This window comes from Pristiophorus japonicus, chromosome 5 (assembly GCF_044704955.1).
Source record: "Pristiophorus japonicus isolate sPriJap1 chromosome 5, sPriJap1.hap1, whole genome shotgun sequence".
Lineage (NCBI taxonomy): Eukaryota > Metazoa > Chordata > Chondrichthyes > Pristiophoridae > Pristiophorus > Pristiophorus japonicus.
Window position 1 is genome coordinate 232,201,314 of NC_091981.1, and position 27,776 is coordinate 232,229,089.

Genomic DNA, 27,776 nt, shown 5'->3' on the forward strand with positions numbered 1-27,776 from the left:
TCATTCCAACCTGAACACTGCACTGTTTGGTTATTTAAACAAAGGATCGGAATGGAAGAACCCTGCAATTGGGCATGTTTGGATTTTTTTTTAATGATCTGTCACTCAACTGGGCTAATTAATGACAAGCCACAGTACCTCACTGACAAGAATGTCCCTCTTTAATTACTCCTTTAAATCTTTTGCTAGCTGATTAGGAAAAAGCATCAATTTAAAAATCTTTCCTGCTACAAATAATCTTGCAAGCACATCAAACAACTTAAAAGGATCATTCAGCACTTATTGTAAAACCCCCTTCATCTCTAAGTGCTCAATCAAATAAAACTGTTGTTGGGCTCAATTTTCCTCAAAGCTTTTTTTTGGGCGTACTTGAAGAGTTACGCCCATTTTTTGGGGGCCCAAATATGCCAACAAAAGGTGTTCTAAGTTTCTCTGTTTGATTTCTTCATTTTGGCGCAGCCTAACCTGTCCTTTAGTTTTGGGGGGTGGAGCCTTGACCTGCGCCAAAACGATTGGGTTGCCACGGTAACCAGGGACACAATGCAGGCTGAGGCTGCAAAGTGAAACATACAGCCAGCTCGCAACACATTAAAATATATTTCAGCAATTTAAAAACACATTAAAATACATTGCAGCAACTTACCTCCAGTTATTATCCCCCTCCTGATGCCGGTGCCAATCCCTGCCCCTATCCTAGGCCGAAGGGCCTCCCAGTCCGCTCCACCATCCCTAGCCCTGGCCGAGTGGCCGAGTGGCCTCCCAGTCCGCTTCCCAGCCCCTATCCCAGGTCAAATGACTTCCTCCCTCCCGGTCCCCGCACTGAACTATAACCGAAAGGCTTCCCCCCTACCCCCTCTCTCCCCCTCTCTCTTACCTCTCCTGTTGCTGCTGTCCAGGTATCTGCTGCACTTACCTGCGCCGATTTCCTTACCTGCACCAATTTCCTTAACTCTCCAGGAGGTTTTTCTGCAGAGGCCACATACGCTAAGTAGAACTGGAGTAACTCTCAGCTGGCCAAACTTGCCTAAATGGCCAAAATTGGCGCAGGTGGCAGGTTACCTATGCAGCGAGATAGGGCGAAGTAATATGGAGTCAGAAACAGATGGTAGAAAGGTAAAAAGCAATAGTGGAAGGCCAAGTAAACAAAGGCAAGAAACAAAAAGGACCACACTACATCATAATTCTAAAAGGAAAAAGGGTGTTAAAAAAACAAGCCTGAAGGCTTTGTGTCTTAATGCAAGGAGTATCCGTAATAAGGTGGATGAATTAACTGTGCAAATAGATGTTAACAGATATGATGTGATTGGGATTACAAAGACATGGCTCCAGGATGATCAGGGCTGGGAACTCAACATCCATGGGTATTCAACATTCAGGAAGGATAGAATAAAAGGAAAAGGAGGTGGGGTAGCATTGCTGGTGAAAGAGGAGATTAATGCAAGCGTTAGGAAAGACATTAGATTGGATGATGTGGAATCTATATGGGTAGAGCTGCAGGACACCAAAGGGCAATAATCGTTAGTGGGAGTTGTGTACAGACCTCCAAACAGTAGTAGTGATGTTGGGGAGGGCATCAAACAGGAAATTTAGGGGTGCATGCAATAAAGATGCAGCAGTTATCATGGGTGACTTTAACATGCATATAGATCGAGCTAACCAAACTGGAAGCAATACGGTGGAGGAGGATTTCCTGGAGTGCATAAGGGATGGTTTTCCAGACCAATATGTCGAGGAACCAACTAGGGGGGAGGCCATCTTAGACTGGGTGTTGTGTAATGAGAGAGGATTAATTAGCAATCTCGTTGTGCGAGCCCCCTTGGGGAAGAGTGACCATAATATGGTGGAATTCTACATTAGGATGGAGAATGAAACAGTTAATTCAGAGACCATGGTCCAGAATTTAAAGAAAGGTAACTTTGAATTGGCTAGGATAGATTGGTGAATGATACTGAAGGGGTTGACTGTGGATGGGCAATGGCAGACATTTAGAGACCGCATGGATGAACTACAACAAATGTACATCCCTGTCTGGCGTAACAATAAAAAAGGGAAGGTGGCTCAACCGTGGCTATCAAGGGAAATCAGGGATAGTATTAAAGCCAAGGAAGTGGCATACAAATTGGCCAGAAATAGCAGTGAACCTGGGGACTGGGAGAAATTTAGAACTCAGCAGAGGGGGACAAAGGGTTTGATTAGGGCAGGGAAAATAGAGTACGAGAGGAAGCTTGCAGGGAACATTAAGATGGACTGCAAAAGTTTCTATAGATATGTAAAGAGAAAAAGGTTAGTAAAGACAAACATAGGTCCCCTGCAGTCAGAATCAGGGGAAGTCACAACGGGGAACAAAGAAATGGCAGACCAATTGAACAAGTACTTTGGTTCGGTATTCACTGAGGAGGACACAAACAACCTTCCGGATATAAAAGGGGTCGGAGGGTCTAGTAAGAAGGAAGAACTGAGGGAAATCCTTATTAGTCAGGAAACTGTGTTGGGGAAATTGATGGGATTGAAGGCCGATAAATCACCAGGGCCTGATGGACTGCATCCCAGAGTACTTAAGGAGGTGGCCTTGGAAATAACGGATGCATTGCCAATATTCCATAGACTCTGGATCAGTTCCTATGGAGTGGATGGTAGCCAATGTAACCCCACTTTTTAAAAAAGGAGGGAGAGAGAAAACAGAGAATTATAGACCGGTCAGCCTGACATTGGTAGTGGGTAAAATGATGGAATCAATTATTAAGGATGTCATATCAGCACATTTGGAAAGAGGTGACATGATAGGTCCAAGTCAGCATGGATTTGTGAAAGGGAAATCATGCTTGACAAACCTTCTGGAATTTTTTGAGGATGTTTCCAATAGAGTGGACAAGGGAGAACCAGTTGATGTGGTGTATTTGGACTTTCAGAAGGCTTTCGCCAAGGTCCCACACAAGAGATTAATGTGCAAAGTTAAAGCACATGGGATTGGGGGTAGTGTGCTGACGTGGATTGAGAACTGGTTGGCAATCAGGAAGCAAAGAGTAGGAGTAAATGGGTACTTTTCAGAATGGCAGGCAGTGACCAGTGGGGTGCCGCACCAGCTGGGGCCCCAGCTGTTTACATTGTACATTAATGATTTAGACGAGGGGATTAAATGTAGTATCTCCAAATTTGCGGATGACACTAAGTTGGGTGGCAGTGTGAGCTGCGAGGAGAATGCTATGAGGCTGCAGAGTGACTTGGATAGGTTAGATGAGTGGGCAAATGCATGGCAGATGAAGTATAATGTGGATAAATGTGAGGTTATCCACTTTGGTGGTAAAAACAGAGAGACAGACTATTATCTGAATGGTGACAGATTTGGAAAAGGGGAGGTGCAATGAGACCTGGGTGTCATGGTATATCAGTCATTGAAGGTTGGCATGCAGGTACAGCAGGCGGTTAAGAAAGCAAATGGCATGTTGGCCTTCATAGTGAGGGGATTTGAGTACAGGGGCAGGGAGGTGTTACTACAGTTGTACAGGGCCTTGGTGAGGCCACACCTGGAGTATTGTGTACAGCTTTGGTCTCCTAACTTGAGGAAGGACATTCTTGCTATTAAGGGAGTGCAGCGAAGGTTCACCAGACTGATTCCTGGGACTGACATATCAAGAAAGACTGGATCAACTGGGCTTGTATTCACTGGAGTTCAGAAGAATGAGAGGGGATCTCATAGAAACGTTTAAAATTCTGATGGGTTTAGACAGGTTAGATGCAGGAAGAATGTTCCCAATGTTGGGGAAGTCCAGAACCAGGGGTCACAGTCTAAGGATAAGGGGTAAGCCATTTAGGACCGAGATGAGGAGAAGCATCTTCACCCAGAGAGTGGTGAACCTGTGGAATTCTCTACCACAGAAAGTTATTGAGGCCAATTCACAAAATATATTCAAAAAGGAGTTAGATGCAGTCCTTACTACTCGGGGGATCAAGGGGTATGACGAGAAAGCAGGAATGGGGTACTGAAGTTGCATGTTCAGCCATGAACTCATTGCATGGCGGTGCAGGCTCGAAGGGCCGAATGGCCTACTCCTGCACCTATTTTCTATGTTTCTATGTTTCTATGTTACGTCCCTTTGGCTGAAAAAAAAATGTACCTGAAAAAAATCATAACTAACTGAGTTACGCTGGTGCAAATTGATCGAGGAAACTTTTTTTTTTAACTTAGGCCAAAAAAAGCATCCTGCTCCAAAAAAACAGCACAATCACTGGGGACAATTGAGCCCATTGTTTTGTGCATTCCATCATTTTGTTTTAACTATCAAGCTGACACAATTCTAGTTTAATTTCATACTGAAAGCATCATCTCATGTGAAAATATTAAAAGTTCGTTCCTTTGCATAACACCACCAAAAAATCATTTGTATAGTTTAATACATGCAGCTCCTCTGAGTAACATTTACGAAACTTGCCTTTTATGTGTGTAAGATATACTGTGCATTCAGATCTGGAGCATTCTTTTTCTCAAATAACTGCACTTCCTCCCTAGTGAACTTCTTTTGAAAGGATTGAGCTACTCTGGGTCAAAGGGGATTGTAAATAATTTGGTTTTGTGGCTTGCGCGAGCAATTGAGGTAGATGATCTCCGCTCAGCTCCCAGTGGACAAATGATCATAACAAAGTTTTTTTTAAAAGAGCCGACATCAGCATTAATTGAGATCTCTAAAATCGAGGGAATGTGAAGCGTCACAACAAAACTGTAGCCAGGGTTGAAGGTCACTGTTGGAGTAATGGAAAGTAGCGGTGTTTTGCATTTGACCTTGGGAATGCTCGGTACTCCCACTGGTTACAAATAACCAGACACTCCTATCCTCAGTACCATCATCCATCAGCTTCAAGAGAATCCCTGCAATGACTCTTCTAATAAAGGCAATGATATTTTACCATATGAAAGCCTTGTCTGCAGAAGTCCATTAGGATGCAATTAAAGAAATGTCAAGGTCTAGTAGTACTGTGAGTGGTTTGCTTTTAGCAGTAGTCTGTGCCGTGCAGGTACACAAACCGAGTGAAGACAGCTTTAAGTTGCTGTGTCTGGTAAGCAGTTCGAGATTTCGACAGAGGCAACTGCATTCCAAATTAAGTTATAGTCATACAACGTGAGCCATTATCTAATTAATGTTGGCTATTGCATTCATTCCTGTCGTGGCATGAGGAGTCGTGACATTTTTGTGAAATTGACAATTCCCGACAGATCCCTTGTTGCAACTTGGATTTGAGAAAAAGTGCAATGGTTAGGCACATGAAATTTTCATAATGTGCTCGGTTCAACTGTACACCCAGCAGTGCAATTACAGATTTGTTTTTGTAAACTTGGGCTGTGTCTGGAGAAAGCATTTTGAGGCATGTAACTGTTTAGGGAAGTACAGATGCTTGCAGTTTTGTTCGCAGTACTTGGAGCATTTTGATGTCATGAATTAGGAATATCACACAAGGAGCATATTGACACAATGTCTATGTATTTTGGCCTAGATACAGGTTGTTTTTTCTCATATGTTGGTATAGCACTTAAGCCAAGTCTAGTAACAACTGTGGATTAGCAATTTCCACATCCACGGATACCAAATCGTGAATCTTGAGCAGTTGCATATAATTTATATCATCATGAGTTCTCTAAGCCATCCCCACTCAAACAACATAAATATTATGCAACAATAAATCATCCTCTATGACGTGACATTTTGTGCACCGTGTGCTTCCTATAGAGAGTGAGATTCTAGCGATTATACCGTGCAGTATCACAAAATCAGGACTAGTACACACAAAACACTGCAATAAATGTATCATATCTTAGGATTTAGAGAAGCCACATACACTTAATAAATTGTCTCCAGATTCTTTGGTGTTCAGAGAGATTTGGGTGTCCTTGTGCAAGAAACACAGAAAGCTAGCATACAGGTACAGCAAGCAATAAGGAAGGCAAATGGCATGTTGTCCTTTATTGCAAGAGGGTTGGAGTGTAAGAGTAAGGAAGTCTTGCTACAATTGTACGGGGCCTCAGTGAGACCACATCTGGAGTACTGTGCAGTTTTGGTCTCCTAATCTAAGGAAGGATATAATTGCCTTGCAGGCGGTGCAACGAAGGTTTACTAGATTGATTCCTGGGATGAGAGGGCTGTCTTATGATGAGAGATTGTGCAGCATGGACCTATACTTCTTCTTGAATGGTGGACCAGGCTCGAGGAGCCATATGGTCTACTCCTGCTCCTATTTCTTATGTTCTTATTCCATTATTGATTAAACTATTTCTCAATCTTTTGTTGCTCTGTATTTCACTATTGTGTTTTTTTTTCCCCCTTTTTGTTTTAAAGAGCCGAGTTAAAGTTAGTGTTGCTAACAGAGAGTACCATGTACAGGAGTAATGACAGGACAGTAACCTCACTGAGGTGTTCAGATGCTATTGGAAACTGCTCGAGGGATATCGAGGTAGGACCTCAAAGGTATTAATCTCCGGGTTACTACCGGTGCCACATGCTAATGAGTATAAGAATAGAAGGACAGAGAGGATGAACACGTGGCTGGAAAGTTGTTGTAGGAGGGAGGGCTTTAAATTCTTGAGGCATTGGGACCGCTTCTGGGGGAGATGGGACCTGTACAAACCAGACGGGTTGCACCTCAACAGCGCCGTGACCAATATCCTCACGGGGAGTTTTGCAGGTACTGTTGGGGAGAGTTTAAACTAGCTTGGCAGGGGGATGGGAACCTGAAAACAAATTCAAAAGGGAAAGAATTAAAGCAGAAATTGGATAGCAAGAATCTAGAAAGCGAATCTGTAAGACAGAGGAAACAGGGTTTAGTATGTAGTAAACAAAGAGGTCTTCCTGTGCTGAATGGTATATACTTTAAGGCAAGAGTATAGCGAATAAGGCGGATGAGCTAAAACCACAGGTAGATACTTGGGAGTATCATCATCATCATCATCATAGGCAGTCCCTCGGAATCGAGAAAGACTTGCTTCCACTCTTAGCATGAGTTCTTAGGTGGCTGTACAGTCCAATACAAGAACCACAGTCTCTATCACAGGTGGGACAGATAGTTGTTGAGGGAAAGGGTGGGCAGGGAGCCTGGTTTGCCGCACGCTCCTTCCGCTGCCTGCGTTTGATTTCTGCATGCTCTCGGCGACGATATTCGAGGAGCTCAGCGCCCTCCCGAATGACATTATAGCCATTACAGAAACATGGCTGAAAGAGGGGCAGGTTTGGCAGATCAATATTCCTGGCTACAGGATTTTTAGACAAGATAGAGAGGGGGGTAAAAAGGGGGGGGGGCGGGGGTGCGGTACTGATTAAAGAAAATATTACAGCGGTGAGGAGGGATGATATTTTAGAGGGATCATCAAATGAGGCCATATGGGTCGAATTGAAAAATAAAAAAGGGGCGATCACACTGCAGGGCATGTATTATAAATGCCCAAACAGTGGGAGGGAGATAGAGGAGCAGATATGTAGGGAAATTGCTGTGGAATCCAAAAACCATAGGGTAGTAATAGTAGGGGATTTTAACTATCCAAATATTGATTGGGACAAATTTAATGTGAAGGGTATAGAGGGGGAGGAATTCTTGAAATGCATTCAAGAGAACTTTTTTAGTCAGTATGTAGCAAGCCCAACAAGAGAAGGGGCGGTCTTGGATTTAGTTTTGGGGAATGAAGCTGGGCAGGTTGAAGGGGTATTAGTGGGAGTGCATTTGGGTGCCAGTGACTATAATTCAGTCAGATTCAAGTTGGTTATAGATAAGGACAAGAATAGGCCTGGATTAAAAGTTCCGAATTGGGGAAAAGCTAATTTTGCTAAGTTAAGGTGTGATTTGGCCATAGTGGACTGGAAACAGCTACTTGTGGGTAAATCAGTGTTGGAACAGTGGGAGGCATTCAAGGAGGAGATCCTGAAGGCTCAGGCCAAACATGTGCCCTTAAAGAAAAAGGTTGAAAAAAATAATTCTAGAGCCCCCTGGATGTCTAGGGACTTACAGGGGAGGATTAAGAAAAAAAGAGATGCTTATGTCAAATATCAACGGCTAAATACTATAGAATCTTTAGAGGAATATAGAAAGTTAAGAGGCAAAATTAAAAAGGATATTAGGAATGCTAAGAGAGAGCAAGAGAAATTCTTGGCCAGTAAAATTAAGGAAAACTCTAAGATGTTCTATAAATATATTAAGAGTAAGAGGGTAACTAAAGAAAGGGTAGGGCCTATTAGAGATCATGAGGGTAATCTTTGTGAGGAGGCAGAAGATGTTGGGAGGGTTCTTAACGAATACTTTGCATCTGTTTTCGCAAAGGAAAGGGGTAATGCAGATATTGCTACCGAGGAGGAGTGTGATATTCTGAATGAAATAAATATAATGAGAGAGGAAGTATTAAGGGGTTTAGCAGCTTTGAAAGTAGATAAGTCTCCGGGCCTGGATGAAATGCATCCCAGGCTGTTGAGCGAAGTAAAAGACGAAATAGCAGAGGCCTTGACCATCATTTTCCAGTCCTCTTTGGATCTGGGCATGGTGCTGGAGGATTGGAGGACTGCTAATGTAGTACCCTTGTTTAAGAAGGCAGAAAGGGATAGGCCGAGTAATTACAGGCCTGTCAGTCTAACCTCAGTGGTGGGAAAATTATTGGAAAAAATCTTGAAAGACAGGATAAATCCTAGTAAATCTCCTCTGCACCCTCTCTAGTGCAATTACATCCTTCCTATAATACGGCGACCAGAACTGCACGCAATACTCCAGCTGTGGCCTAACCAAAGTATTATACAATTTAAGCATAACCTTCCTGCTTCGGCCAATAAAGGCAAGCATTCCGTATGCCTTCTTAAACTACCTTATCCACTTGGCCTGCTACTTTCAGGGATCTGTGGACAAGCACTCCAAGGTCCCTTTGTTCATCTACACTATTAAGTAGCCTACCGCTTAATGTGTATACCCTTTCCTTATTAGCCCTCCCAAAGTGCATCACCTTACACTTCTCTGAATTAAATTCCATTTGCCACTGTTCTGCCCACCTGACCAGTAGATTGATATCCTCTTGCAGCCCATGACTTTCCTCTTCATTATTAACCACACAGCCAATTTTAGTGTTGTCTGCAAACTTCTTAATCATACTCCCTATATTCAAATCTAAATCGTTGATATATACCACAAAATTAGCTTTTCCCCAATTTGGAACTTTTATTCCAGGCCTATTCTTGTCCTTATCCATAACCAACTTGAATCTGACTGAATTATGGTCACTGGCACCACCGAGGTGCACTCCCACTAATACCCCTTCAACCTGCTCAGCTTCATTCCCCAAAATTAAATCCAAGACTGCACCCCCTCATGTTGGGCTTGCTACATACTGACTAAAAAAGTTCTCTTGAATGCATTTCAAGAATTCCGCCCCCTCTATACCCTTTACACTAAATTTGTCCCGATCAATATTTGGATAGTTAAAATCCCCTACTATTACTACCCTATGGTTTTTGGACTTCACAGCAATTTGCCTACATATTTGCTCCTCTATCTCCCTCCCACTGTTTGGGGGTCTATAATACACTCCCAGCAGTGTGATTACCCCTTTTTTATTTTTTAATTCGACCCATATGGCCTCATTTGATGATCCCTCTAACATATCATCCCCCCTCACCGCTGTAATAGTTTCTTTAATCAGTACCGCAACCCCCCCCCCTTTTTACCCCCCCTCTCTGTCCTGTCTAAAAATCCTGTAACAGGAATATTGATCTGCCAAACCTGCCCCTATTTCAGTCATGTTTCTGTAATGGCTACAATGTCATACTCCCAAGTGTCTACCTGTGCTATTAGCTCATCCGCCTTATTTGCTATAATCCTTGCATTAAAGTCTATACCATTCAGCACAGGAAGACTGCCTTGCTTACTACATACTAAGCCCTGTTTCCTCTGTCTTACAGATTCGCTTTCTAGATTCTTGCTATCCAATTTCTGCTTTACTTTCTTCCCTTTTGAATTCATTCTCAGGTTCCCATCCCCCTGCCAAGCTAGTTTAAACTCTCCCCAATAGCACTAGCAAAACTCCCCGCGAGGATATTGGTCCCGGCGCTGTTTAGGTGCATACAGTCCGGTTTGTACAGGTCCCATCTCTCCCAGAAACGGTCCCAATGCCTCAAGAATTTAATGCCCTTCCTCCTACAACAACTTTCCAGCCACGTGTTCATCCTCTCTATTGTAAGGGTCTATTTCCATTGGTGGAAGGGTCTATTATGAGGGAGCATAAGGTTGTTGGTTGAAGGTTTAGAGGGAATTTGACAGGGGGGGGTGGGGGAGCTTCTTTAAGCAGAGGGTTGTGGGGATCTGGAACTCGTTGCCTGGAAGAGTGGTGGATGCAGAAACCCTCACCACTTTTAAGAGATGGTTGGATGGGCACTTAATGTGCAGTAACCTACAGGGTTACGGACCTAGAGCTAGTAATTGGGATTAGACTGGATGACCTTTTGTTGGATGGAGCCGATATAATGGTAAGTACTGCAGGGAATAGAATACGGCCAGGGCAATCTCCTGGACTAGTTTCGATCGCCTGGATGGGTCGGAGAGGAATTTTCCCAGATTTTTTCTCCCTAAATTGGCCTGGGTTTTTATCTGGTTTTTGCCTCTCCCAGGAGATCACATGGCTCCGGTTGGGGTGGATTGTAGAATGTTTTAGTATAAGGGGTACCGCAGTGGTGGTGAGACAGATTGGTTGGGCTGGGTGCTCTTTGCCTTTCCGTCATTGTTCATAGGTTTATAGGTAACCTTTAGGGCTGCTGACCAAGGGCCATGTGGCTCTTTGTCGGCCGGCGCGGACACAATGGACCGGAATGGCTTCCTTCTGCGCTGTAACTTTCTATGTATATTATAACCATCTTCTGAACTCTGCCTTGGGGAGATTTTCAGGCCATCCACCTGGTGGAAACGAGGTGGTAAGACCCCAAAATTGATGGACCGCCTTACCGCCGATGGTGTGGAATGATGCAGTCGTCCCAAGGGCCTACCGCTGGGCGGCTGGAACATCTGCCTGAGTTGGGCAGTAGGACTTTTTAATATGGGATGGCAGGACTGTCGTATGAGGAGAGATTGGGTCAACTAGGCCTGTATTCACTAGAGTTTAGAAGAATGAGAGGGGATCTCATTGAAACGTATAAAATTCTGACTGGGTTGGATAGACTGGATGCGGGGAAGATGTTTCCCCTGGCTGGGAAGTCTAGAACAAGGGGTCATAGTCTCAGGATATGGGATAGGAAATTTAGGACCGCGATGAGGAAAGATTTTTTCACTCAGAGGGTGGTGAACCTGTGGAATTCTCTACCACAGAAGGCTGCCGAGGCCAAGTCACTGAATATATTTAAAAGGGAGATAGATAGATTTCTAGAAACAAAAGGCATCAAGGGATATGGGGGAAAAGCAGGAATATGGTGTTGAGATAGAGGATCAGCCATGATCATATTGAATGGCGGTGCAGACTCGAAGGGCCGAATGGCCTACTACTGCTCCTATTTTCTATGTTTCTATGTTTCTATGTTTCCGTGTATGTTTCTATATATGTAAGATGTCAGGAAAGAACGCAGACAGTGTTTTCAATTATTTTTGTGGGGCCGTGGTGAGCACTGCAGAAACAGCCTGGATCACTGCCGTTCTGGTGCCCCTCCTCCCTAGAACTGCCTCCTCTGAGTCTAGCTCGAAGAGGCCTGCAGCCCCTGGACTGCACCAGGGAGTTGTTTCTCCGACTACAGCCCGCCAGCCGTATATTAATGAGGCCTCACCCCCAGAATTGTCCCGATCTCCGGCCGGCACAGTTAGCCATCCAGCCAGCCAGCCTGCTCCACAAGTTGGCCACCCGATAGTCCAAATCCATTCCCGTATTTTACCTGTGCAGCACCTTTGGGTGTTCCTTTCTCCAAAGGTGCTATATAAATACATGTTGTTGTGAGACTGCTCAGTAAACACTCTCATGTTTTAGATATACTTCATGAGTTCATGGATTTTATTTTTCTAATTTTCTATTTTCTTCCCTGTTTCCATCCAAAGGGTCACACAGTGCTATGAACCTCCCCGGAAGAGAGAGAGAGAGAGGACAGGCTGGAGACCTGCTTCCAGGGCTCTGTCGCTCTTTAGCTGGTCTCTGGGAGATATGCGAAATGGGTGCATTGCCTCTGCTCAATGCCTCCCCGTGGTGGAACTCTGTGCGTTTGAAGCAGCGGGTGCAAACCCACATACCATTCTGTGCCACAGCACCTTGGAGATTCAAGGCAATGTGCCGCCATGCTGCCCCCTAGTGGAAGAAGCTTTATTTTGTTTTTATTTGGCAATGAAACCCTTGCTCTCTGATCCTTGCTTGGAATGGACACTTGAGCAAGCAATTAACGTTGCCATTCTCACCTTTGGAAACATTAACTGTACAATTATTACTCTAAATTATAGGCTGCTGTTGGATCTCTACACAGAAATCAAAATTCTTCCAATGGATTCCAAGGTCAGCATAGGAATTAAGAAATGCTCTGATGTAAGAGACTGTAGATTTTTAGGTGGACAACCTAAAATGGGCATTATGCACTCTGTGGGCTTTTGATGACTGCAAATTGCATGACGTTCACTCTGGGGATTACAACATCTTTTGTGCCCTTCAAGCTTGTTTTATGTTTGTATTCAACATAAAACAATAGTTATCAGATTATTACAAGTCTGGTACCATATTATTTATCTATTTAATACATTACCCTCACATTTTCAAATCCTGGCATGCACTATTGTGGCGAATTGTAACAAGGAGGTCAGAACCTTGATCTACCAGAATCCGGCCTCATTTCCACATCCCGAAAAGGAGTGGGGGGTGGCAAGCAGATGCTTCCAACCAGTCTATGTCGGCGTTTACAGTGTAGTTGTCAAAGGCTCCACCACAGGCACAGGTTCCAGCCCCTATTATTTAAATGACCCCATCCTTGGGACTTAGTTTGCGGTGGAGTCTTTGTGAGAGGGCAGATGGGGTCTCGGTTTAACATTTCATCCAAAATACGTCACCTCTGAGTGTAGTGCTCCCTCAGTACTGCACTGAGGTGCCAGCCTAGATCACATGCTAAAGTCACTGGAGTGGGACTTGAACCCACAACCTTCTGACTCAGGCGAGTGTGCTACCCACTGAGCCACAGCTGACATTTTTGTTCTCTGTGTTGGCGGGGACATGGAAAAATGGACCAAAAAACTTCTGAATTATTATACAAAAGCAAAATATTGAAGTAAAAACAGAAAATGCTGGAAATAGCTTGGGCAGCATCTGTGGAGAGAGAGAACGAGTTAATATTTCAAGTCGATGGCCTTTCTTCTGAACAGATAAAAGTTGGAGATGTAACAGGTTTTAAGAGGCAGGGAGAGGGGGAGGTGAGGAAAGAACAAAAGGGAAGGTCTGTGATAGGGTGGAAGGCAGGAGAGATTACATGACAAAAGGGATGATGGTGCAAGGCAAAAGGGGGTGGTAATGGGACAAGTTAAGAAACAAAAGATGGATTTTGAGGCGCTGTAAATGGCAATAGCAGAACCAGTACCAGCAGCTGCTATCTGGGGAATAAAATGGGAGCAGTAGTTATGATCTGAAATTGTTGAATTTGCTGTAAAGTGACTACTGGAAAGATGGAAAGAAAGGGGTATTCAACATTCAGGAAGGATAGAATAAAAGGAAAAGGAGGTGGGGTAGCATTGCTGGTTAAGGAGGAGATTAAGGCAATAGTTAGGAAGGACATTAGCTTGGATGATGTGGAATCTATATGGGTAGAGCTGCAGAACATTAAAGGGCAAAAAACGTTAGTGGGAGTTGTGTACAGACCTCCAAACAGTAGTAGTGATGTTGGGGAGGGCATCAAACATGAAATTAGGGGTGCGTGCAATAAAGGTGCAGCAGTTATAATGGGTGACTTTAATATGCACATAGATTGGGCTAACCAAACTGGAAGCAATACTGTGGAGGAGGATTTCCTGGAGTGCATAAGGGATGGTTTTTTAGACCAATATGTCGAGGAACCAACTAGGGGGGAGGCCATCTTAGACTGGGTGTTATGTAATGAGAGAGGATTAATTAGCAATCTCGTTGTGCGAGGCCCCTTGGGGAAGAGTGACCATAATATGGTGGAATTCTGCATTGGAATGGAGAATGAAACAGTTAATTCAGAGACCATGGTCCAGAACTTAAAGAAGGCTAACTTTGAAGGTATGAGGCGTGAATTGGCTGGGATGGATTGGCGAATGATACTTAAGGGGTTGACTGTGGATGGGCAATGGCAGACATTTAGAGACCGCATGAATGAACTACAACAATTGTACATTCCTGTCTGGCATAAAAATAAAAAAGGGAAGGTGGCTCAACCGTGGCTATCAAAGGAAATCAGGGATAGTATTAAAGCCAAGGAAGTGGCATACAAATTGGCCAGAAATAGCAGCGAATCTGGGGACTGGGAGAAATTTAGAACTCAGCAGAGGAGGACAAAGGGTTTGATTAGGGCAGGGAAAATGGAGTATGAGAAGAAGCTTGCAGGGAACATTAAGACGGATTGCAAAAGTTTCTATAGATATGTAAAGAGAAAAAGGTTAGTAAAGACAAACGTAGGTCCCCTGCAGTCAGAATCAGGGGAAGTCATAACGGGGAACAAAGAAATGGCGGACCAATTGAACAAGTACTTTGGTTCGGTATTCACGAAGGAGGATACAAACAACCTTCCGGTTATAAAAGGGGTCGGGGGGTCTAGCAAGGAGGAGGAACTGAGGGAAATCCTTATTAGCCGGGAAATTGTGTTGGGGAAATTGATGGGATTGAAGGCCGATAAATCCCCAGGGCCTGATGGACTGCATCCCAGAGTACTTAAGGAGGTGGCCTTGGAAATAGTGGATGCGTTGACAGTCATTTTCCAACATTCCATTGACTCTGGATCAGTTCCTATAGAGTGGAGGATAGCCAATGTAACCCCACTTTTTAAAAAAGGAGGGAGAGAGAAAACAGGGAATTATGGACCGGTCAGCCTGACATCGGTAGTGGGTAAAATGATGGAATCAATTATTAAGGATGTCATAGCAGTGCATTTGGAAAGAGGTGACATGATAGGTCCAAGTCAGCATGGATTTGTGAAAGGGAAATCATGCTTGACAAATCTTCTGGAATTTTTTGAGGATGTTTCCAGTAAAGTGGACAAGGGAGAACCAGATGATGTGGTATATTTGGACTTTCAGAAGGCGTTCAACAAGGTCCCACACAAGAGATTGATGTGCAAAGTTAGAGCACATAGGATTGGGGGTAGTGTACTGACATGGATTGAGAACTGGTTGTCAGACAGGAAGCAAAGAGTAGGAGTAAATGGGTACTTTTCAGAATGGCAGGCAGTGACAAGTGGGGTACCGCAAGGTTCTGTGCTGGGGCCCCAGCTGTTTACACTGTACATTAATGATTTAGATGAGGGGATTAAATGTAGTATCTCCAAATTTGCGGATGACACTAAGTTGGGCGGCAGTGTGAGCTGCGAGGAGGATACTGTGAGGCTGCAGAGCGACTTGGATAGATTAGGTGAGTGGGCAAATGCATGGCAGATGAAGTATAATGTGGATAAATGTGAGGTTATCCACTTTGGTGGTAAAAACAGAGAGACAGACTATTATCTGAATGGTGACAGATTAGGAAAAGGGGAGGTGCAACGAGACCTGGGTGTCATGGTACATCAGTCATTGAAGGTTGGCATGCAGGTGCAGCAGGCGGTTAAGAAAGCAAATGGCATGTTGGCCTTCATAGCGAGGGGATTTGAGTACAGGGGCAGGGAAGTGTTGCTACAGTTGTACAGGGCCTTGGTGAGGCCACACCTGGAGTATTGTGTACAGTTTTGGTCTAACCTGAGGAAGGACATTCTTGCTATTGAGGGAGTGCAGCGAAGGTTCACCAGACTGATTCCCGGGATGGCGGGACTGACCTATCAAGAAAGACTGGATCAACTGGGCTTGTATTCACTGGAGTTCAGAAGAATGAGAGGGAACCTCATAGAAACATTTAAAATTCTGACGGGGTTAGACAGGTTAGATGCAGGAAGAATGTTCCCAATGTTGGGGAAGTCCAGAACCAGAGGTCACAGTCTAAGGATAAGGGGTAAGCCATTTAGGACCGAGATGCGGAGGAACTTCTTCACCCAGAGAGTGGTGAACCTGTGGAATTCTCTACCACAGAAAGTTGTTGAGGCCAATTCACTAAATATATTCAAAAAGTGGTTAGATGAGGTCCTTACTACTCGGGGGATCAAGGGGTATGGCGAGAAAGCAGGAATGGGATACTGAAGTTGAATGTTCAGCCATGAACTCATTGAATGGCGGTGCAGGCTAGAAGGGCCGAATGGCCTACTCCTGCACCTATTTTCTATGTTTCTATGTTTCTATGAGGTGCCCTTTCTTGAGCTTCTGTTGGGCTTCATTAGAACTGTGTAGGAGACCGAGGTCAGAGTAGGAGCAAGGCAGAGAATTAAAATGACAAGCGTCCGGAAGCTCAGGGTCACGCTTGTGGACTGAAGATTATCTGGTCATTATCACGTAACTGGTTGTGGGAGCTTGCTGTGCACAAATTGGCTGCCGTGTTTCCTACATTACAACAGTGACTACACTTTAAAAGTACTTCATTGGCTGTAAAGCACTTTGAGACGTGCGGTAGTCATGAAAGGCGCTATATAAATGAATGTCTATCTTTCTTTTAAAGGGCAGGTGTTGCATCTAATTTTATTTCTGAATTATTATAGCTGAGTTTACTGAATAAAAATATTGAAGCCATGTCCAAACAAAATGTTTTATTCTCTTCACATAATCTACACTCACAGAAGTATAAAGGAATTATTAAGGGCTTTCTTCAAGTTATCACCGACCAATTTTTACAGGGGGAAAATATTTTGCACATTATTAGAGAAAATCTTCCTCTTCTTACCAACTCTAACTTTAGAGCTCAACGATTAACCCTAGACAAATCCATGCTGGTTCTCCTTTATTAGTCTATGCTTGTCCAAGTGGCTGTTAATATTCTCCCAGATTATTGGGCTCAATTTTCCCCAGTATTTGTGCCGTTTTCTTTGGAGCAGGCTGCTTTTTCTGGCCTAACTTTAAAATGCCCAGTTTCCCCAATCAATTTGCACCAGCGTAACTCAGTTATTTGTGGATTTTTTAAGTCAGTTTTTTTTTCAGCCAAAGGGGATGTAACCAGCCACCTGCGCCACTTCTGGCCATTTAGGGAAGTTTGGCCAGCTGAGAGCTACTCCAGTGCTGATTTAGCCAGCGTATGTGGCCTGTCCTGAAAAACCTTCCCTAGAGTTAAGGAAATCGCGCAGGCAAGGAAAGTGGTGCAGCAGATGCCGAAACACACGTTAAGAATTGAAAAACACATAGCAGCAACATACCTCCAACCCCACCAGAAGGCTGTCCGGTCCCATAGAGAGAGAGAGAGAGAGAGAGATACACGAACCGGCGACCGAGAAGACCGGACAGCCTTCGGGCGGGGTTGGAGGTAAGGTGGTGCTATGTGTTTTTCAATTCTTTTAATGTGTTGGGAGCTGGCTGTATGCTTCACTTTGCCGCCTCGCCTCGCATTGTGTCCCTGGTTACCGTGGCAGCCCGATCTTTTTGGCACAGATCAAGGCTCCAACCCAAAACTAAAGGTCGGGATTAGGCCATGCCAAAATAAAGAAATGCAACAGGGAAACTTACAACACTTTTTTTTTGGCGTGCTTGGGCCCTAAAAAATCAGGCGGAACTCTTCAAGTACGCCAAGAAAATGCTTTGGGGAAAATTGAGCCCATTGTTTCTAAAAGCTTCCCCACAACTGACATTAAACTGACTGACCTGTAATTGCCAGGTTTATCCTTCCCCCTGTTTTTGAACAAGGGTGCAACATTTATAATCCTCCAGTCCTCTGACTCCTTTCTGGCCTGCATTACGGTACAGGTATTATTAGAGCTCCAGATTCTTCACTGTATGTTAAAACCAGCCCTCTGACTCACTGCACTAACCTCCCTCACATAAACCACAAACTGGCACAGGGCACTGGATTGTCCAGGAGTGGTAGGACATCTATTTGCAAATCAATCCCCAGTGACTTGAGCCTTCACATCTACTTCTCGGCCTTTTGGCTAAGATCAAGTGTAGTATCTGTTCTTATCAGTTTAATATCCCCTATGGGGACCAAATATTAAATTGTTTTTTGGAACAGGGAGGTGGAACAGGGGCTTGCTCCGTCCACTCCAAGCACCGACCTGGTATTGCAGTGTTTCCAGGAATGGTGCAGCTTCCCCTCTCGGCCTTTTGGCTAAGATCAAGTGTAAATAGCGCAAAGTGATCTTTGGCGCTGGAGTTGATCTGACAAGAATGAACAAAAAAAAATTAAAAATCTACATTGTTGTTGATGTCAATTGGAGACCAAATCAGGAAGAGTCATCCCTGGTCACTCTTGCAGCTGGTCTCAGTATGGCGATAGAGAAAGTTTCAAAGTGGAACATCGGTCTGCTATCTCCGTTGTGGTGCATAGTGCCAGAGAAATGTAGGAGGAGAGTAAATACTAAAAGCAAACACGTCAAAACCAATAATTTTTTTTGTCAAATTTGAATGAATTTTGTATTCATGGAGGTAATGTCAATGCCACCACAGATAACAAGCATTCCTGGGTCAACTGTAGCAGAGCTAGCGACAGAGTCAAACATCTAAGCCCCAAGAGTTGGTAGAAATTGGTTGTATAAATTTCTTCTTTTTCTTCTTTTGTGTTTCCTGATGTGAAAGTTAAAATCATTTTCCACATGTATGCTGACAACACCCAGCTCTACCTCACCACCACTTCACTTGACCCCTCCATGGTCTCTAAATTGTTCGACATCCAGTGCTGGATGAGCAGAAATTTTCTCCAATTAAATATTGGGAAGATCGAAGCCATTGTCTGTGGTCCCCGCCACAAACTGCGTTCCCTAGCCACCGACTGCAAACCTCTCTCCCTACCATCTGTCTGCGGCCGAACCAGACTGTTCACAACCTCGGTGTCATATTTGACCCTGAAATGAGCTACTGGCCACATATCCACGGCATAACTAAAATTGCCTATTTCCCCACCGTGACATTGCTCGTCTCCACCCCTGCCTCAGCTCTTCTGCTGCTGAAACCCTCGTCCATGCCTTTATTATCTCTAGACTTGACTACTCCCACATTCTACCCTACATAAACTTGAGGTCATTCAAAACTCGGCAGCACGTGTCCTAACTTGCACCAAGTCTCACTCACCCATCACCCCTGTGCTCGTTGACCTACTTTGGCTCCTAGTTAAGCAACGCCTCAACTTCAAAATTCTCATCCTTGTTTACAAATCCCTCAATGGCCTGACCCCTCCCTTTCTCTGTAACCTCTTTCAGCCTCACATCCCCCCCGAGATGTCCGCGCTCCTCAAATTCTGCCCTCTTGAGCATCCCTGATTATAACTGTTCACCCATCGGTGGCCGTGCCTTCAGCTGTTTGGGCCCAAAGCTCTGGAGCTCCCTCCCTAAACCTCTCTGCCTCTCTACCTCTTTCCTCCTTTAAGACGCTCCTTAAAACCTACCTCTTTGACCAACCTTTTGGTCATCTGCCGTAATTTCTTCTTATGTGGCTTGGTGTCAAAATTATTTGTTTTGTCTTAAAATACTCCTGTTAAGCGCCTTGGGACTTTTTACTATGTTAAAGGCGCTATATAAATACATGTTATTGTTGGTAACTGGAGCATTAAAATAAATGGAAAGAGGAAATTGACTGGAGACCATTCAGCATATGTTTGATAATACCGTCCAGTCATTTTTATTCTAATGTCTCTGAACCCGAACCTCAGAAGAGCTTTTCTATGGCAGCAGTTTAAATGTTCCCACTTCATACATCACCATTCAACAACAACAACAATAACAACTTGCATTTATGTAGCGCTTTAAATATAATAAAACGTCCCAAGGTGCTTCACAGGAGTTTACTCGGACAAATATTGACACCAAGCCAAAGAAGGCGAGTTTAAGACAGGTGACCAAATGCTTGGTCAAAGAGGTAGGTTTTAAGCCACGTCTTACAGGGGCAGGGAGAGGTGGTGAGGCAGAGGTTTAGGGAAGGAATTCCAGAGCTGAGGGCCCAGGTCTGAAAATGGTGAGGTGAAGGAAGTGGGGGATACACAAGTGATTCTCTGGCTGAGATTACCAATTTTGTGCCAGTTGATGCCAAATAATGGTTAGTTTGTGCTGTTGATTTATGCCTACTTAAAACTGAATTGAGATTGTCCAACCTCATTTCATGTGTGATGATTAAACAGCAGAGATGAGACATTGTCTCATTTGTTACTGATAATGCCCAATAATCAGTAGCCGAGAGTTAAATTGATAGCAAATAAAACATTAATCTTTCATCAAGTTAAAATATATATATTTTTCTGAAACATTATTGCATGTAGTTGGTAAATCATTGCCATGACTAGCATTATAAGTGATATTGTGTTGGGAAGAACAGACATAACTCAGTGAACATATTAATCCAGAAGGACACATTTTTATTTTTAAAAGGCCCATCTCTTTTCACTAGAAATCAGAAAATAATCTGTTTTCACTACCCTTTTCGAAAGAAATCTGACACCTCTCTCATTCCACTCTATATAATTTATTTCCATTGTCCCACATGCCACTATTTTTGTTTGTATCAACAGATATAATTTATCACAGTAGAAGGTGAAATGGTTATGAAGCAATCTGATTATTCATGGGGATATATCATTTCTATTGACCTACATAGGCTTAATGTAAAAATAAACACCTAGAAAATAGACTGTTTCGTAGAGTTCAAGCCTTCTTCTTAAACATACAGCTTTTTTCTCAAAATTTAAATCACATGGTGTTCATTGTATGCCAGGCCTTGGGGTCTTTCTGCGACGGAGCGTGCTAATGTAAGATTTTTATAGGACCGTGTACTCTCCCAATCACCTAACCCTGGTTCTGTAATTATGCCTTGTCCCCTTTGGTCTAGAAGCTGTAGCATTCCTGTACTCTGTCCTCAGAGATCTGTACTCAAGTATGTCACAATCATTCCACTTACAGTAATTTAGTTATTGGATTATGCTATGAAAAAAGGCTTAAGCAATCAAATTAACACTCACTGGATAAAAGACTGAAAGGAGGTGCAATATAGTTCTTCAAAATGACACATCGTTAAAGTAAACAAGTAATTTCAATTGGACACCGAGCAAGATTAGAAAAGCTTATTTCCCCTCAGGATAGTGGACACATGGAACAAACGCTGAAGAATGGAGATGATTGGGGATCAGTGTAATCAGGTGGGTCAGGAGAACAAAGTATCCCTTCAATTAGCACAAAGTACCGTCTATTTTCTTGTAATAGACTGTATCTTGCGGCAAACCAGGCTCCCTGCCCACCCTTTCCCTCAACGACGATCTGTCTGACCTGTGACAGAGACTGTGGTTCTCGTATTGGACTGTACAGCCACCTAAAAACTTATGCTAAGAGTGGAAGCAAGTCTTCCTCGATTCCGAGGGACTGCTTATGATGATGAAGCATCAAGGTATTTATATATAAATCAAAAAACCATTTTGTCAAGTCGAATTTGAATGTGCTCCAAAGCAACATTCTGAGATGTGTGTAACTGTTTAGAATTTGGTCTTTTTCAATCAAGAACCTTTTCCAAGATGTATACTAGTTTAGCTTCTAGGAACCGTTCTGATTAGTTGAGGCTCTGTACATAAAGCAGAAATTTCACCTACAAACATAAGCCAGCTTTACTTAGTAGTAGCACTCACTCCTCTGAATCAGAAAGCCATAGGTTCAAGCACCTGTTGTATAACTTGAGCGCATAATCTAAGCTGACACTCGAGTGCAGTACTGAGGGATTGCTGCATTGTCAGAGGTAATGTCTTTCAGATGAGATAGTAAACAAGTTGGAAACTATGGTGGATGTTCAAACCCATGGCACTGTCTGAAGAAGTGGGGCAGTTCTCCCGGTGCCCTTGCCAAAACTTTTCTCTTCACTAACACCACCACTAAACTGATTATCTGGTTATTTATCGCCTTCTTGTTTGGGACAATGCTGTGCACCAATGCTGTGTTTGCCGAAATATCAAAAGCACTTGATTGGCTGTGAAGCTTTTGGGATGTCTTGAGAATGTGAAAGATGCTATATAAATTCTATCTATGGCCTAATCATTGCTACTGACTTGCCTTGCAATGCATTGCTGTGGGCTATGTCACAAACTGGGACCTTCTCCCTACTTCCCTCATTTTCGACATGAACAGGGGCAGTACGAAGAAAATCATTTAAAAAACTGCCAACTAACCACTTAGGCCCACTCATTTGTGCTTTCTGAACGTGCCTCGATTTAGGTGGCCAGAACTCACTCTGCGAAAGGCAGGAGCCGAATGAATCATTTTAAATTAGGTTCCTGATTAGGGCCCAAATGCAATTTTCATGTTACTCCGTGCTGCTGTTGCCACCTCCTAAATCCACCTGCAAAGTATGGGCTATACAGGGTGGGAAAGAGTCAGTTCCAGCTGTATTTAAAGGAGCTATCATTTACATTGTTGTAAATGTTTGTCCTCCCCCTGTCAATAACGTTGATGGCGGTGTCCTAATAGAGAGAAAGTTTGCACTGTGACTGCCTCTCTTCCAGTCCTTCCAGTTGTGTGGCATCTTGTCCTGCGAGAAGTCTTGGACTAGGTTAAGCTGGGGTCTGTGGAAGGGTTGTGAAGACGTGTATGCATATTGACAGGAAGAAGTGTGGCCAAGAGGGGTAAGTCTTGACAGAGTAATGCATGTAAAGTAGGAGAGAATTTAACGGAAATGTGAAAATTAATCCAAGTCCAAACAAAATAAGAACATAAAAAATAGGAGCAGGAGTAGGCCATATGGCCCGTTGAGCCTGCTCCGCCATTTAATAAGATCATGACTGATCCAATGATGGACTCAGGTCCACTTCCCTGCTCACTCCCCATAACCCCTTATTCCCTTATTGGTTAAGAAACTGTCTATCTCTGTCTTAAATTTATTCAATGACCCAGCTTCCACAGCTCTCTGAGGCAGCGAATTCCACAGATTTCAGAATGTTGTTGGTGCCAATTTTGAGGCAGCAGCAGGTGTTGAGTGTGTGAGTGCAAGCAGAATGTGGTGTCCCATTGTGAATGGAGAAGAGGCTTGTACAGTGGGGAAGGGGAGGATTGGTGGTGCTGGGAGAAAAGTGTGGTGTTGCAGAGCTGGATTCAGAGCCAGAGCGATGTGAAGAGGAGTTTTGCCTTGGCAATCCTGGTAAGGTCATTAAATATTTCCACTGCTGCAGCCAGGTCCTGGCAATGCTGCTGGCACTGACTAGCTCAGCCACCCTTCTCCAAGCCTGGTGACTTATTTGGCACGGCATTCAACGACCATCAGAGGGAAACAGTGGGCACTGAATTTTTGAACAAGCAACTCCAGTATCCAGCATGGCAGTATCAGAAAATTAGAAGGGTGCTGCTGATTCAGAAACACAAGGACCGAATTTAGCTCTGGAATCAGGGCTGCGGTGACCCAAGTGGGTAATGAACTGACTGGAATGTCGTCTTCGCCATTGAGTGGGAGTCAAAACTGGAGTGTCAGTCAGCTGCTGGGGACTCATGAAAATGGTACATGGAAAGGTATGTAAGAATTTTTAGGGGGGCTGGTGGGGGAGGGGGGGAAGAATTGATAACTCTGCAAGGGGGGAAAAATGGGGCAGGGCCAGCGTATCCTTTTGGGGTGGAGTGAGGGGGAGAGGGAAAGTTAAAACCGTTTATACACACCACCAATGAAAATGCCAGTTCCTCTTAAGGTGCAACCTGGCTTTAAGAAACAGTAGGCACACTGTATTTTCCACTCTCTCAAATGATGAGCTGCCTAGGGCATACAGAGTGGCCAAGACTAGTGGGAGGCCAGAGGACTGGAAAACTTTTAAAAGCCAGCAAAGAACGACTAAAAAAATAATAAAAAGAGGGAAGATAGATTATGAAAGCAAACTAGCACGAAATATAAAAACAGATCGTAAGAGTTTCTACAGGTACATAAAAAGGAAAAGAATGGCTAAAGTAAATGTCGGTCCCTTAGAGGATGAGACCGGGGAATTAATAATGGAGAACAGGGAAATGGCAGAGACTTTCAACAAATATTTTGTATCAGTCTTCATGGTAGAAGACACAAAAAACATCCCAATACTGGATAATCAAGGGGCAATAGGGAGGGAGGAACTTAATACAATCACTATCACTAAAGAAGTAGTACTTGGTAAAATAATGGGACTAAAGGTGGACAAGTCCCCTGGACCTGATGGCTTGCATCCTCGGGTCTTAAAAGAAGTGGCTGCAGAGATAGTGGATGCATTGGTTACAATCTACCAAAATTCCCTGGATTCTGGAGAGGTTCCAGCGGATTGGAAAACCGCAAATATAACGCCCCTATTTAAAAAAGAAGGTAGACCAGTTAGCCTAACATCTGTCGTTGGGAAAATGCTGGAGTACATTATTAAGGAAGCAGTAGCAGGACATTTGGAAAAGCATGATTCAATCAAATAGCGTCAACATGGTTTTATGAAAGGGAAATCATGTTTGACAAATTTGCTGGAGTTCTTTGAGGATGTAACAAGCAGGGTGGATAAGGGGGAACCAGTGGATGTGGTATATTTAGATTTCCAGAAGGCATTCGTTAAGGTGTCACATAAAAGGTTACTGCACAAGATAAAAGTTCACGGGGTTGGGGGTAATATATTAGCATGGATAGAGGATTGGCTAACTAACAGAAAACAGAGAGTTGGGATAAATGGGTAATTTTCCAGTTGGCAACCAGTAACTAGTGGGGTGCCATGAGGATCGGTGCTGTGGCCTCAACTATTTACAATCTATATTAATAACTTGGATGAAGGGACCGAGTATAATGTAGCCTAGTTTGCCGATGATACGAAGATGGATGGGAGAGCAAATTGTGAGGAGGACAAAAAAAATCTGCAAAGGGATATGGAAAAAAATTTGGTAGATGGAGTATAATGTGGAAAAATGTGAGGTTATCCACTTTGCCAGAAAAAATAGACAAGCAAATTATAATTTAAATGGAGAAAAATTGCAAAGTGCTGCAGTACAGAGGGACCTGGGGTCGTTATGCATGAAACACGAAAAGTTAGTATGCAGGTACAACAAGTAATCAGGAAGGCAAATGGAATGTTGACCTTTATTGCAAGGGGGATAGAGTATAAAAGCAGAGAAATCCTGTTACAACTGTACAGGGTATTGGTGAGGACACACCTGGAGTACGGCGTACAGTTTTGGTCTCCGTTATATACTTGCATTGGAGGCTGTTCAGAGAAGGTTCACTAGGTTGATTCCGGAGATGTGGGGGTTAGAAACATAGAAACATAGAAAATAGGTGCAGGAGCAGGCCATTCAGCCCTTCTAGCCTGCACCGCCATTCAATGAGTTCATGGCTGAACATGAAACTTCAGTACCCCCTTCCTGCTTTCTCGCCATAACCCTTGATCCCCCGAGTAGTAAGGACTTCATCTAACTCCCTTTTGAATATATTTAGTGAATTGGCCTCAACTACTTTCTGTGGTAGAGAATTCCACAGGTTCACCACTCTCTGGGTGAAGAAGTTTCTCCTCATCTCGGTCCTAAATGGCTTACCCCTTATCCTCAGACTGTGACCCCTGGTTCTGGACCTCCCCAACATTGGGAACATTCTTTCTGCATCTAACCTGTCTAAACCCGTCAGAATTTTAAACGTTTCTATGAGGTCCCCTCTCATTCTTCTGAACTCCAGTGAATACAAGCCCAATTGATCCAATCTTTCTTGATAGGTCAGTCCCGCCATCCCGGGAATCAGTCTGGTGAACCTTCGCTGCACTCCCTCAATAGCAAGAATGTCCTTCCTCAAGTTAGGAGACCAAAACTGTACACAATACTCCAGGTGTGGCCTCACCAAGGCCCTGTACAACTGTAGCAACACCTCCCTGCCCCTGTATTCAAATCCCCTCGCTATGAAGGCCAACATGCCATTTGCTTTCTTAACCGCCTGCTGTACCTGCATGCCAACCTTCAATGACTGATGTACCATGACACCCAGGTCTCGTTGCACCTTCCCTTTTCCTAATCTGTCACCATTCAGATAATAGTCTGTCTCTCTGTTTTTACCACCAAAGTGGATAACCTCACATTTATCCACATTATACTTCATCTGCCATGCATTTGCCCACTCACCTAACCTATCCAAGTCACTCTGCAGCCTAATAGCATCCTCCTCGCAGCTCACACTGCCACCCAACTTAGTATCATCCGCAAATTTGGAGATACTGCATTTAATCCCCTCGTCTAAATCATTAATGTACAATGTAAACAGCTGGGGCCCCAGCACAGAACCTTGCGGCACTCCACTAGTCACTGCCTGCCATTCTGAAAAGTACCCGTTTACTCCTACTCTTTGCTTCCTGTCTGACAACCAGTTCTCAATCCACGTCAGCACACTACCCCCAATCCCATGTGCTTTAACTTTGCACATTAATCTCTTGTGTGGGACCTTGTCGAAAGCCTTCTGAAAGTCCAAATATACCACATCAACTGGTTCTCCTTTGTCCACTTTACTGGAAACATCCTCAAAAAATTCCAGAAGATTTGTCAAGCATGATTTCCCTTTCACAAATCCATGCTGACTTCGACCTATCATGTCACCATTTTCCAGATGCACTGCTATGACATCCTTAATAATTGATTCCATCATTTTACCCACTACTGAGGTCAGGCTGACCGGTCTATAATTCCCTGTTTTCTCTCTCCCTCCTTTTTTAAAAAGTGGGGTTACATTGGCTACCCTCCACTCCATAGGAACTGATCCAGAGTCAATGGAATGTTGGAAAATGACTGTCAATGCATCCGCTATTTCCAAGGCCACCTCCTTAAGTACTCTGGGATGCAGGCCATCAGGCCCTGGGGATTTATCGGCCTTCAATCCCATCAATTTCCCCAACACAATTTCCCGACTAATAAGGATTTCCCTCAGTTCCTCTTCCTTACTAGACCCTCTGACCCCTTTTATATCCGGAAGGTTGTTTGTATCCTCCTTAGTGAATACCGAACCAAAGTACTTGTTCAATTGATCCGCCATTTCTTTGTTCCCCGTTATGACTTCCCCTGATTCTGACTGCAGGGGACCTACGTTTGTCTTCACCAACCTTTTTCTCTTTACATACCTATAGAAACTTTTGCAATCCGCCTTAATGTTCCCTGCAAGCTTCTTCTCGTACTCCATTTTCCCTGTCCTAATCAAACCCTTTGTCCTCCTCTGCTGAGTTCTAAATTTCTCCCAGTCCCCAGGTTCGCTGCTATTTCTGGCCAATTTGTATGCCACTTCCTTGGCTTTAATACTATCCCTGATTTCCCTAGATAGCCACGGTTGAGCCACCTTCCCCTTTTTATTTTTACGCCAGACAGGAATGTACAATTGTTGTACTTCATCCATGCGGTCTCTAAATGTCTGCCATTGCCCATCCACAGTCAACCCCCTAAGTATCATTCGCCAATCTATCCTAGCCAATTCACGCCTCATACCTTCAAAGTTACCCTTCTTTAAGTTCTGGACCATGGTCTCTGAAATTACTGTTTCATTCTCCATCCTAATGCAGAATTCCACCATATTATGGTCACTCTTCCCCAAGGGGCCTCGCACAATGAGATTGCTAATTAATCCTCTCTCATTACACAACACCCAGTCTAAGATGGCCTCCCCCCTAGTTGGTTCCTCAA

At 43.8% G+C, this 27,776-nt stretch overlaps 1 protein-coding gene and 1 pseudogene across 2 annotated transcripts in view; both read left to right on the plus strand.

Annotated features, from left to right (window-relative positions):
* Nucleotides 1-27,776, plus strand: part of LOC139264628 (plexin domain-containing protein 2-like) — a 559,026-nt gene that overhangs the window by 62,090 nt on the left and 469,160 nt on the right. The gene's annotated exons all lie outside the window — the stretch shown is intronic.
* On the plus strand, nucleotides 18,103-18,282 carry LOC139264989 (U2 spliceosomal RNA; annotated as a pseudogene).